This window comes from Chrysochloris asiatica, unplaced genomic scaffold (genome assembly GCF_000296735.1).
Source record: "Chrysochloris asiatica unplaced genomic scaffold, ChrAsi1.0 scaffold00122, whole genome shotgun sequence".
In the NCBI taxonomy this organism is placed as follows: Eukaryota; Metazoa; Chordata; class Mammalia; order Afrosoricida; family Chrysochloridae; genus Chrysochloris; species Chrysochloris asiatica.
In genome coordinates, this window is record NW_006408640.1 from 2,088,561 (window position 1) to 2,103,049 (window position 14,489).

Genomic DNA, 14,489 nt, shown 5'->3' on the forward strand with positions numbered 1-14,489 from the left:
AAACTAAATATAGCAGTCTTTAATCACAAAAAAGGGAGAGTGGGGCAGAGAAGAAAAGGAGCCAGAAGAGAGAAAAAAGAAGGAAAAAAAAACCTGTAGCTTAATATAAGTATTTCTTTAATGTCCTATCTCTCTTTCAGTCACCTCTGCCCTCCTCTCCCTACTGTTAGGTACTGTTGAGTCAATTCTGACCTGTAGTGACCCTGTATAGGGGCTCCAAGGAGCGGCTGGTGAGCCCGAATCACCGACCCTGCAGTTCAGAAGACTTCGCAGTGTGGCACCTCAACCCACAGTGCTATGCCGGGGCTCCTCTCAAACCAGTGAAGAATGAAAAAAGGAAAAAAAAAAAAAAAAGGAAACCAAATAGGACACACATCTGCATCCCCCATATAGGGTTTCCACAGAGTGGCTGGTTAGCTTGAACCACCGACCTTGCAGTTCGAAAGGCTTTGCAGTGGTGCCTTAACCCACAGCGCTACGCCGGGATGCCGTTCAAACCAGTCAGGAAAAGTCGACCAAATAGTCCGCGCATCCGCGTCTCCCGTATAGATTTCCATGGAGCGGCTGGCTAGCTTGAACCACTGACCTTGCAGTTCAAAAGGCTTCACAGTGGTGCTTTAACCTACCACGCTATGGCGGGACGTCTCTCAAACCAGCAGGAAAAAAAAAGCCAACCAAATAGCATGCACATCCACCTCTCCCATATAGGGTTTCCAAGGAGCGGCTGGTGAGCTTGAACCACCGACCTTGCAGTTCAAAAGGCTTTACAGTGGCTCCTTAACCTGCCGCGCTACACCAGGATACCTCTCCAACCAGTGAGAAAAAGCCTACCAAATAGAATGCACATCGGCGTCTCCCGTAAAGAGTTTCCGAGGAGTGGCTGGTGAGCTTGAACCACCGACCTTGCAGTTCAAAAGGCTTTACAGTGGCACCTTAACCCACCGGGATATGCTGGGAAGCCTCTCAAACCCGTGAGAAAAAGCCGACCAGATAGAACGCACATCCGCGTCTCCCGACCTCGCTACGCCGGGAAGCCTCTCAAACCAGAGAGAAAAAGCTGACCAAATAGAATGCACATCCGCATCTCCTGTATAGGGTTTCCCAGGGGCGGCTGGTGAGCTTGAACCACCGACCTTGCAGTTCGAAAGGCTTTACCGGAGCATCTTAATCCACCACGCTAAGCCGGGAAGCCTCTCAAACCAGTGAGAAAAAGCCGACCAAATAGAACTCACATCCGCATCTTCCGACCTTGCAGTTCAAAAGGCTTTACAGTGGCACCTTAACCCGCCACGCTACGGAGGGTCGCCTCTCCAACCAGTGAGAGAAAGCCTTAACCCACAGAGCTACACCAGTACCCCTATCAATCTAGTGCAAAGGCCGACCAAATAGGCTTCTCAGCTTTGGCTGAGTGTGTGTGAGTTCCTGGCAGAGGAAACTGCCAGCGGTGAGGGTGGGTCTTGGCCACTAGGCTAAGCCCCTACCTCTATTCACCTAATGTAGGTGGGCAAACCGTGAGTGCACCTATTACCCTACACCAAAGAAAAAAATAAAACTGGACCCACACAAAATCGGCAGAGTTTACTGTGCACCTTTTTTTTTTTTTCCTCTTTTTTTTCCAAGATTCCCAGGCGTGACTCCGCTGCGTCTCTGCGGCTCCTATTTCGTCCTGCCACCTGGATTCACCCAGGATGTGGCCTCAGGCCTCCGTGCCTGGCCGGCAGATCCAAAAGTGCGTGATTTCCCACCTCAGCTCCAAATTCCACAGGCTATAAGTTCTCAAACTTTTAAACTATTCCTATCTCTGTGGGTCCAAGCCTTGGAGCCCCGTCCTGCCTCTTTCTTGCCTGGAATTCTGAGTTATTGTTGACGGTGACCTTCACTACACCTTCACCCTAGCCGCCATCAAGCCCTGCCTCCCCCATAGGTATAAATATTATGCCCATTTCAGAAGATAGGTAACTCACCCAAAGTCACATAGGAAGGGTGCTGGGAAACCAAGATTTAATCCTAGGTAGGCTAGCTCCAGAATCCACATACTTCACTATTCTCTTTTATTACTTCTCTTATATTAGTAGTATATGAATATATAGCAGACTCTCCACACCCTTTCCAGGATATCTTTTATTGTTTTTTTGAACTTTGCTGTTAATGTTAGGGTGAGATGTTATCTCATTGTTGTTTTAATTTGCATCTCTTTAATGGCTCCTGGTGTGGTGATGCAGGATCAGTACTAGACTGCTAACCATAAGGTTGGCAGTTCAAACCCACCATCTGTTCCTTGGACACCCTATATAGGGTCGCTATGAGTTGGGACTGATGTGATGGCACTTAGTAACAATGATAACAAAGGCTAATGGGAAAGTCCTAGTGTGACATTAAAGGAAAAGCACTGGACTACTAAACCTCTAGGTCAGCAGTTCAAATGCACAAGTTTTCCTTGAAAACCCTATACTGGATTCCTATGAGTCAGAACTGACTCAATGGTACTTAAAAACAACCACAAAAATGGCTCATAATTGTGACCATTTCTTCATATGTTTATAAGTCAATTGAATGCCTTTTTTGGTGAAGTGTCTGTTCATGTCCTCTGCCTATTTAAAAAATTATATTGGTTTATTTATCTTTTAGTTCTTGAGGTGTTGAATTTCCTATAAATTTTAGAGATTAGTCATATATTGCTGTGGGATTAAAAAATGGTCCGACCACTATGGAAAGCAGAATAAATCTTCCTTAAAAAATTGGAAACAGAAATACCACATGATCCATCAATCCCATTATGTGGCATATTTCCTAGAGAAATAAAATCCACAAAACAAATAGATAATATGCAAACTCATGTTCATCACAGCACTATACATAATAGCAAAAAGATGGAAACCATTTAAATGCCCATCAAAGGAAGAATGGATAAGCAAACTATGGTTTTATTGTGTTGTTAGGTGCCATCGACTTGGCTCCAACTCATAGAAACCTTCTGCACCACAGAACAAAACAATGCTCAGTCCTGAATAAAACTTACAACTGTTGCTAAGTTTTAGCCCATGGCTGCTGCCAATGTGCCAATCCCTCTTGTTGGGGATCTTCCTCTTTTTTACTGACCCTTCATGTTACTAAGCATAATATCCTTCTCCAGGAATTGATCCCTCCTAATTGTTACGAATCGGGCTGCGACCCTTAAGGTCAGCGGTTCGAAACTACCAGCTGCTCCGCGGGAGAAAGATGAGGCTTTCTACTCCCGTAAAGATTTACACCCTCGGAAACCCTATACAGGGTCGCTATGGGTCGGAACCGACTCGATGGCACATAACAACAACAACAATAATATGCCCAAAGTATTAGAGACAAAATATAAGAAGCATTCTGACTTTACGTCTTCCAACACGGATTTGTTTGTTCTTTAGCAGTCCATGATACCCTCAGTATTCTTCTCCAACACCATAACTCCAATACACACCATAACTCCAATACACTGATTCTTCTACCATTGTCCTTATTCACTATAAAACTTCCACATGCATATTAGCCTTTTGAAAATACCATGGCTTGAATCAGGCAAACTTGAGCCCTCAAACTGACATCTTTGCTCTTCACCATTTTAAAGAAGTCTTGTGCTGCCCATCTGCCTAAGACTAACTGATCAGCCACTCGTCAGAAACCCTATACAGGGTCACTATGAGTCAGAACCAACTGGACAGTACTTAATAACAACAACATAAAATCATCTGAAGTCCTGATGTGGTGATATAGAATCAGTACTGGACTGTAAACCACAAGGTGAGCAGTTCAAACCCACCAGATGCTCCTAGGAAACCCTATACAGGGTAGCTATGAGTTGGAACCTACTCAAAGGCATTTAAAAACAATAATAACAAAATAGCAGACTGTTAACAGTGGCTAACTCTAAGATGATATAACCTTGATTGCTGAAGTGAAGAGGACTTAAAATACTTGTTTATTGATGAAGATCAAAGACCACAGCCTTCGGTATAGGATGCATCTCAATGTGAAAAAAACAAAGTCCTCACCACTGGACCAATAAGCAACATTCTGATCAACGGAGATAAGATTGAAGTTGTCAGGGACTTCATTCTTCTTGGATCAACTATCAACACTCATGGAAGCAGCAGTCAAGAAATCAAACGACATAGTGTATTAGGTAAATCTGCTGCATAAGACCTTTTTAAAGTGTTGAAGAGCAAAGATGTCAGCTTGAGGACTAAGGTGCCACTGACCCAAGCTATGGTATTTTCAATAATATCATATGCATGAGAAAGCTGGACAGTGAATAAGGAAGACCATAGAAGAATTTATGCTTTTGAATTATGGTGTTGGAAGAAAATACTGAAAGTGCCATGGGCTGCCAAATGAATCAAAAGATCTGTGTTGGAAGAAGTGCAGCCAGAGTGCTCCCTGGAGATCAGGATGGCCAAACTTTGTCTCTCATACTTCGGACGTATTGTCAAGAGAGGGTAGTCACTGGAGAAGGATATCATGTTTGGTAAGGTGGAGGGTTAGAGGAAAAAACAGGAAGACCCCCAGAGAGATGGATTGGCAAAGTGGCAGCATCAATGGGCTCAAATGTGGCAACAATAGTGAGGTTGGCCCAGGACCGGGTAGTGTTTAGTTCTATTGTGCAAAGGGTCGCTATGAGTCGGTACCGACTCGATGGCATCTAACAAAAAAACAACAACTCTAAGAAGAGTGTTTGGAGAAGGGATGAATTATAACTTTTTATCTTTTGAATACTGAATTTCTTATAATGCTGTAGTTACGTGCCGTCGAGTCAGTTCGAACCCATAGCGACCCTGTATATGGTTTCCAAGGAGCAGCTGGTGAGCTTGAACCACTGACCTCGTAGTTCAAACGCTTTTGCAGTCTGGTGCATTAACCTACAGTGCCACACCAAGTCTCCTGCGTTTGATCAATTACATTAAATCTAAGAAAAAAAAACTTACTCTCTTCCATCTCTGAATATTTACTTTAGTTATATCACTTTTAGGACCTGATTACATATGGTCTTGTAGCATTTAACATGTACACACTTTATTCTCTAGACAAGAGTGTACGCTGGTAAAAGGAAGTCTTTGTCACCTTTGCATCTTCAGGAAACCTAGTGTATAATGTCTTGCACACAAAATGCACATGAAGATTATGTACAATGGGAAAGGAGTGAAGAGTTGAACTTCCATGGCCCTTCAGGAGAGGAAAGCTACCATATCTGAACGATGGTGTAAATGTTCAATTGCTTGCACTTAAATAGCCCTATATAGATTATTCTTTTGTCTTCAACCTGGTGGACACAATAACTGGCAATAGCAACAATATGAAAAAGGACTAAGAGGAAAGTAAGTGTCTGTTGGAAAATTACTATTTGTGTAGCAATTTCCTCTTAGGTAGTCAGGAAGAACAAGGAACAAGAGATCTTGAGCCTCTTTTGCCACAAGGAAGTTAAACTCCAGGGAGATCCTCATGGAAGAAAGAGATGATTGAAGCTAAAATCCCATGTTTTTACCATATTTTTATTACAAATGAATTTCAATGCAAATTCTACTTCACCACAAGAAGCTCTCTAAGGATTTGGTCAATTTTCAGTGGCTAGAAAGAAATTTATTATGTTATACAAATATGGGGAAATACACTTTCCAAAATCCATCTTTAGCAAATATTGAGCTTCATAGCATGACTTTCACTTGGCAGCAATTAGAAGAGGAAGTCAGAATTTTAATCCAGCAAAGCTGTGTTAAGCAAATCCATTAATATCCCTTTCTTTCTAATGTTATTAGCAAGGGTTATGTCAGAAGCACTTTAAGTGATACTTGGGAGAAGTTGCAATGACTTACTGACCTCCCAGGTCTTCTCAGGGCACCTCTGGATAGTGGACCTGAGTTCCCAAAAGCAAAGTTTTGATGTATATCATGAAGTTTAGAAATAAACTGCTGTGTGCAAAGGCTGCAAGGGAGTGATACAAACTGAGAGCAAGAGGTTTCCAGCTGACCATTTTAACAAGACCACACCCTTCTTATCCTCCAACTTTATTTTGCTTCCTTCTCTCCTTCAGTTAGAAATAGGGAGGAACTTGTGAAAATCAAACAAACAATTTTGAGTAAGTTACCCAATAGCAAGCAATCAAGCACATTCAAGCACTTAGTAAGGACTAGTTTTATAAACTCAGCAAAGACTTCACTTTAAAAACTAAAGGGGACAAGTTCTATCTTGTATTTGAATACACACATTCAGGAGGTTATTTTGTATTTTTAAGTTAATTAGCCTTTGTTTGGCACAACTGAATCCTGAATAGCAAACGATCCTAATTTTTCTCAAAAAAAGCAACTACAGTTTTGTTTTTCCTCCTCAGTTATCATCCGGAGCCTGTTAATTTTGTAGCAGATTGCCTAAAACTACAACCTGAAAACCAGAGGAAACAAGCCCCAGCCTTCTTCATAGTTTGCTATAGAACCATACCTTGGAGTACTGAAGCGCTTCTCCACAAGGTCTCTTTCAGACTGTAAGAGTGAGGACATTTCAAAGGAAAAAAACACAATTAGGTCCTAGAAAATTATATTCAATATACATGTGAGGATATAGGAAGATCAAAAGCCACTTAATGAATAAAACCTATGGTTCCTATAAATCACAGACAGCACTCACTTTCACAGGGAGCCTTGGTGGCCATTGCTTCTTCATCTGCAGCTTCACTAGGGCTTGGCCAGCACTTGCTCCAGTTGCACCCTGAAAGCTTCACAAACTGAGAGTCCAGTACACAACCTTCTGACCTACCCAGAAGTGGTAAAAGGGCATTTCTTTTTACTTAAACAAACATAAGTGTGCTCATTTTACAGAGGAAGCCTATGAAGCAAAAAGATTTAATATATTTTAATTTTATCTCACATCCACCTACTCTAAAGAGCTGATTTATTATAAGATGTAAATTGTAGCGGTAAGACTCTAAGAAGTCCAGGTAAGGTCAGACGTGTTCTACTTTAGCAGATAATGGATAGCCTTCTATGGCTTCAGAAATAAGAAGAGAGAGAAAGAAGGAGGAAAAGGCAAATGTGCAGATGAAGGCATTGGGATGGTACGCACTACCAGGACATGATAAAGCCTTTCCTTGTGGCCACCAGACCAAAAAAAAAAAAAAAGCTGAGAACTCAAGAAGTGGTGCTGTGAGTGCATGCAGGGACCAAGCTGTGTGCTCAATTGTGTGTGAGGCAGCAGTAAAGGGGACATAGGTGCTTAAAGTAGAGGGCAGGAAGACTTCAAGGATTTGCAGGACTCATCAGAATGTTCTGGGTTCTCAAAGGGCAGCATGCAATGGGCTAAGAGGGCAGGAAAGCTTTGAATGATAGCTATCTTTATGCCTACTTAATACCAAACCAGCCACACTGTTAGTCTATTTTGATTAAAAATCAGCTCAGGTCAGGACACAGCAAGATAGCATTAGCAATTACATACTCTAAACCCCCATACTAAAATGGAAGAAAAGCAAATATCAAAACAAAACAACAGTTTCAAGACATCTGATAAAGGATTGAAGGACCAAAGGGAATGCTGAATCAAGTAAAAGATAACATACTGATTGAAGGAGAACAAAAGTCTGGAGAGCATATTCACCCCACTATCCTCATAGGGCAGCAGCTATCTTTGGGCAGTGGAATGCCACAGGGCACAATGAGGCCCAGAGTTGGCCAACAATCAAGCCCCAGTACACCATGGGAAAAGAAGGCAAAACAGAGTGGCTTAAGAAAGAGCAATGTTGTGCACCATAGGCCTGATACCACAAGTGTCCTTGAAAGGAGAGGCATAAAGAGTACAGTGTAGCTCAGAATTTTCGAATAGCCTGGTCCCAGTGAACATACTTCAGGCAAGGACAACTGAGTACGCACACCCAGGCTGCAGGACTGGGCTTGTGGGGACTCCAATAAGTAGTGGCACATAAAGTGCGAAGCAGCCCACACTTTGAAAAGAGCCAGGCCCCAGAGAAGGCAGAGTGGAGTGGTTTGGCAAGCTTAACTTCAAAAAGAATGGTAATGACCACAATGCAAACAGGGGTTGTGGGTCCCAAAAAGAAGCAATGAGGTGAATACAGACAGGGTTCTGGTTCATGAACAGTGAGGATAAGTGGTAAATTAACAACCGCCACTTCCAGAGTTGGACTCTGAAGCTGGTGTAGCACAACTGAGAGTTTTGGGAAGGAGAAAGTTGGGGTATACCTGCAAGAGCTACAGCTCCTAGGTGGGGGCTTTAGTGCCAAAGTTACACAGCTAAGAGAACAGGGTGGGTAGGGGATTTGTGCTAAGCTATCAGAGATCGCCAGTATTCCCAAATAGGGGGCTGGTACTGGGGGCATAGCCAACGGACCTAAGGGTGGGAGAGTCCAGAGCTGGAGTACCATAATAAACCAAAAAAGCATAAAAAACATGACACATCTATATGCTTTCTACAACAAGCACAAAAACACAAATGCATTGCAAGCAAATAAATAGATGAAAACATTTCACACAAACAGTAACCAAAAGACAGCAAGTATAGGAATATAATATTTAGTCACTGAAAGACTTACAAATAGCATTGGAATACTGTCAGATAGCACCAGAATACTGAATATTGAAACATGATGAAGAGCACCAAATATTGTCAGATAGAGTACTGGAAGATGAGTTCCTCAATGAGCTCCTCAAAGGCACTCAAAATACAGGTAGGAAGAGTTGCCTTTAAAAGTAGAACTGACTGTGATGACACGAATGGAGTAAAGTCTATAGGACCTTCATTTGCTGATGGGGCACAACTCAAAATGAAGGGAAACAGCTGTACGAATCTAGGAAAATTAGAAGTTGTCAAAAATGAAAATGAACACATAAACATTGATATCCTAGGCTGAAATAGATTGGTATAGGCCAGTTTTAATCTGACAATCACATGGTTTACTATGCTGGAATGACAAATCAAAGAGGAATGGAGTTGCATTCATCATCAAAAAGAACATTTCGTGGTCTGTGTTGAAGTACAATGCAGTCTGTGATAGGACAGTACCCATATGCCTACAAAGAAGACTAGTTATTACTACTATTATTCCAATGTATGCACTAGCCAATAAAGTTATGATGAATGAAACAGAAGAATTCTACCAACATCTTCAATCTAAAATTGATCAAACATGCAGTCATGATGTATTGATAATTACTGGAGATTAGAAGGCAAAGGTTGGAAGCAAAGAGGAAGGATCAGTAGTTAGAAAAAAACAGACTTGGTGACAGAAATGATGGAGATGGCATAACAGAATTTTAAAAGACCAATGACTTCTTAATTGCATATATCTTTTCTAAACAACACAGAAGACTACTGTACAAGTGGACCTCATCAGTTGGAATATACAGAAATGAAATTGACTACATCTGTGGAAAGAGAGAGTGGAAAAGCTCCATATCATCAGCCAAAACAAGGCCAGGGCAGATTGTGGATGATACGACCTTACTTGTTGAAAGCAATTAGTACTTAAAATACTGATGAAGATCAAAAACTACAGCCTTCAATATGGATTGCACCTCAATGTCAAGTACACAACATCCTCACCACAGAACCATTAAACAGCATAATGATAAATGGAGAAAAGTTTGAAGTTGTCAAAGACATCATTTTGTTTGAATCCACAGTCTACATTCGTGGAAGCAACAATTAAGAAATCAAATGACATATTACAACAGGTAAATCTGCTGCAAGACCTCTTTATAAAGTGTTCGACAGCAGGGGTGTCTATCTGAGGACTAAGGTGCACCCGACCCAAGCACTGGTATCTTCAATGGCCTCATATGCATGTGTAAGTTGGACAATGAATAAGCAAGACCATAGATGAATTGATGTCTTTGAGTCTTGCTGTTGGAGAAGAATACTGAAAGTACCATGAACAGCCAGAAGCAAAAACAAATCTGTATTGGAAAAAGGAGAGCCAGAATGCTCTTTAGAAGCCAGGATGGTGAAATTTCATCTCTCATTATCTCAGATATTATAATGATGGACCAGTCCTTGGAGAAGGACATCATGCTTTATGAAGTGGAGGGTCAGTGATAAAGAGGAAGACTCTCAATGGGATGGTTTGGCACTGTGGAAGCAGCAATGGGCTCAAGCATAACAACTGTGAGGATAGCACAGTTCTGGGCAGTGTTTTGTTCTGTTATGAATAGTGTCACTATGAGTCAGAACCAACTAGTCAGTACCTAAAACCAACAAGCCAGAGGAACAAACAAACCTGTGTTGGAAGAAGTATAGTCATAATACTCCATATAAGTGAGGATGGTGAGACTTTGTCTCATTTACTTTAGACACACAAGTTCCTAGAGAAGAAGGGCGTTGTACTTGGTCAATTACAGGTCAGTGATAAACAGAGTAATAAATGGATTACCCAGTGGCTGCAGCAATGGGCCCAAAGAACAATTGTGAAGATGGCACAGGACAAGGCAGTGCTTAGTTCTGTTGTACATAGGGTGGCCATGATTTGGAACCAACTCAACAGCACCTAAGAACAACAACAGAGAACTCAGCCTAAAAACATTTGATACCAAGAACGGTTCTAGAAGATGCTTGGAATCAGTTAGTCCAATGGTCTGAATGAACATGTGAATTTCAGTCTCCACAACCCTGAAACAAGAACTAGATGTTCCCCAGCTACCACTACCAACCGTTCTGAACAGAATCACATTATAAGGTTCTGGATTAAGTGGCATAATATGTGAAATTAAACTCAAAATTATTAATAATTAAACATTTAAAAAATCAGGATTGTTTGTTAGAAAAAGACTGGAGGAAGCTAAGATTGTTGCCTTCACCTACCTTTCCAATACTGAAAGGAACCCTCTTTCAACCAATCAGTTGGTTGGTTGGTTGGTTGGTGGTGTGCTGAGGAGTCAGTTCTGACTCACAGCAACCCTACATAGGGTTTCCAAGGCTGTAAATCTTTGGGGGAGCAGAAAGTGTCATCTTTCTCCCACAAAACAGCTGGTAGTTTTGAACTGGTTAGCAGCCCAACTTGTAATCACTACACTATGAGACGCAGTAGATGGGTCTATAGTAGGAAAAACTTTCAGCCAAGTAGTAGACAGGTCTATAGGAGGAAGAACAACACTAGTTAGATATACTCACTATGAAAAATGGAACAGTCAATCATTCACAATCAAAGCAGAAACATGTACCTAAGGACAATAGTGAGAAGGGATGGGAAGGTGGGTGGAAGAGAAATAGGAGCCACAGGGAGGAAACGGATGACTGTTATTTCACAGAGGATATTGCAATCATTGATAAGAAACAAAGTATATTATTTGTTGAATGTAAACTGATGATCTTGACTGTAAACCTTCATTCAATTCACAATCAAAAGTTAAAAAAAAAAAAGGAGAGACAATAGTTCTAGAGAAACAAAATCATACAGATGCATTTTCTGAATTAGTTCTCAAGACTCTTTAGACCTAAATACAGTGCCATCTCTAATTCCAGTAAGGAAAGGGGTACTGGTACTTTATTTCTACTGTGAGGTGGTAGTTGTTAGGTGTCATCAAGCCAATTCAGACTCATAGCAACATTATGCACAACAGAAGGAAGCACTGCCTGCTTTTGCACCATCCTCACAAGAGTTGTTAAACTTCAGCCCATTGCTGCTGAGAGATGCTGAGTCTGTTCTTCCCTTTTGCTTTACTGATTCCAGTTCTTACCATATTTCATTAAAATACTTCACTTTGTCTTCTTGAGTTGCCATTTGAAATTTTCTGCTCAGCTCTTTTACTTCTTCATTTCTTCCTTTCCCTCAAGCATCTCTAAGCTCGAAAACAAATTTCACAGTCTCTTCTAATGTCCATTTTTGTCTTTTCTTTTTCCATGTATTTTTTAATGACCATTTGCTTTCTTTCTTCCTTTTTGATTTTCTTGATGTCATCCAACTCTTCTGGTCTTCAGTCATTAGTGTCTAACACATCAAATCTGTTCTTGGGATAGTCTTTAAATTCAGGTGAAATATATACAAGGTGGTATTTAGAATCTTGCTTTAATTTTCTTCAGCTTTAGCTTGACATTTGTATATGAGTAATTATGAACTGTTCACAGTGTGACACTGGCCTTGTTTTGACTGTTGGTATTAAGCTTCTTCAACATCTCTTTCCAATTTGATTACTGTGTATTCCATCTGATGTATATAGTCCATGTATACAGCAACCTTTTGTATTGTTTTAAAAGGAATTTGCAATGAATAAGTCACTGGTCTTGCAAAATTCCATCATGTGATCTCCTGCAGCATTTCTATCAACAAAGTCCTATTTTCACCAAGGTCATCTTTTCCAATTATTGGTCCTTCCTCTTTGTTTCATTGAGATTATCACATGAGACAGCAACTGGAAAATTGTCTGGGGCACTGCCTGAGGCATTATCTGAGGCAAAGGCATTATAAGACATTGCTGGACATTCCCAGGGAATACAACCACCATCTATTATTGCTTTTAGACTTTTAACTAGACTGAAGCCTCAGTGATCCCCAAATGGTGAAATACAAATTGTGACATAAGAAGAGGTATGTCAATAATTGGGACAAAAGAACTAATTGATGTTTCTAATATGTACAAACAGAAACCTGGAGAATATGTGTGAGAATAGCTACTAGGGGTGTGGAATAAAGGTTTAAGGAACATAAGTGTGGATCAGTCTGATTTTATTGATATGTGTCCGCTAAACCGGGATTCTACTTTCAATGTATTAGTGCAAAAGGTTAGGAGAAGATTTAATAGTTCATTTGGTTGATTCACTGAAGGATGGATTGTTCAGTGGCCCACAATAAATCTGGCTGAAGTTCCAGACCTGCCTTTGTTTACAGTGGAGGAAGGTATCCAAAGGCTTTGGGAAATTGGCATATAAGAGTGTATTTTTTAGGACAGACACACTAATCCACATACAAAGGATCCAGAGGACACACCTTTTGCCACAAAATCAAGGAGCAAATTTATGAAGGTAGCCCCAAACTGCTAGAAGTCTGCTTCAATTGTTATTTTATGTAAGCTACATTTCACAGTAGGAACTGCCATAAGACACCTATTACAATGGGACCACTCAGACCCTATGATGATAGGGTCCAAGAGGCAGCACTGTATACAAAAAGACAAGGAGGGGATAGTTACCATAATGGACAGCAATTTCAAAGCAGCAATAAGAATAGTATGAATTCAAGGGACTCATTTCTAAAATATATAGGAAACTAAGACTCCTCTACAAGAAAAAGACAAAACAATTTAAAACTGGGCACAGGGCCAAGGAGGAGATTCGGGTAGCCAACAAACATGAAGAAATATTCACGATCACTAGACATTGTTGTTGTTGTGTGAAGTGCTGTTGAGTCAGTTCCGGCCTATAGAGACCCTGTATAGGGTTTTCAAGGAGCAGCTGTTGGGCTTGAACCACCGACCTTGGAGTTCAAATGGCTTTGCAGGCTGGCGCATTTACCCACAGTACCAGATTAGGACTCCACTAGCCTCAAGACATTGTTGTTGTTGTTAGGGGCCATCGAGTCTGTACCAACTCATAGCAACCTTATGCACAGGAGAACAAAACACTGCCCAATCCTCACTACTGTTGCCACACTTCAGTCCATCGATGCGTCTACTTGGTCAATCCATCTCATTTGGGGTCTTCCTCTATTTCTCTGACCTTCCACATTAGCAAACATGATATCCTTCTCCAGCGACAGGTCTTTCCTGTCAATATGTCTGAAGTATGAGAGACAAAATTTGGCCACTGAGCTTCACAGGAGCACTCTAGTTGCACTTATTAAAAAACAGATCTATTGGTTATTTTCGCAGCCCATGGCATTTTCAATATTCTCCTCCAACAACATAACTCAAAAGCATCAATTCTTCTGCAGTCTTCCTTATTCAAAGTCCAGCTTGTGCATGCATATGTGGTTACTGAAATACCATGGCTTGGGTCAGGCCCACCTTAATCCTCATGCTGACATCTTTGCTCTTCAACACTTTAAAAAGGTCTTGTGCAGCATATTAGCCATTAGAGAGATGCAAATAAAAACAACAATGAGATATCATCTCCCACCAGCAATAACAGCAAAGATTAAAAAAAAAAGTTGTTGTTGTTAGGTGCCATCGAATTGGTACCCACTCATAGCAATCTTACGCACAGCAGAACAAAACACTGCCTGATCCTGGGCCAATCTCACTACTGTTGCAACGCTTGAGTCCATCGATGCTGCCACCTGGCCAATCCATCTTGTTGGGGGTCTTCCTCTTTTTCTCTGACCCTCTACCTTACCAAACATGATATCCTTCTCCAGCGAGTGCCCCCTCCTGACAATATGTCCAAAGTATGAGACATGAAGTTTGGCCAACTTGGCCTCCAAGGAGCACTCTGGCTGCAATTCTTTCAAAACGGATCTATTGGTTCTTTTGGTAGCCCATGGCACTTCCAATATTGTCCACCAACACCATAACTCAAAAGCATCAATTCTTCTA

At 41.2% G+C, this 14,489-nt stretch overlaps 1 protein-coding gene and 1 pseudogene across 1 annotated transcript in view; one reads left to right on the forward strand and one right to left on the reverse strand.

Moving 5' to 3' along the window:
- The window catches only part of PIEZO2 (piezo-type mechanosensitive ion channel component 2), an 861,527-nt gene that overhangs the window by 723,528 nt on the left and 123,510 nt on the right, over nucleotides 1-14,489 (reverse strand). The window lies entirely within an intron of this gene.
- LOC102829344 overlaps nucleotides 1-14,489 on the forward strand; it is a 98,547-nt pseudogene that overhangs the window by 24,254 nt on the left and 59,804 nt on the right.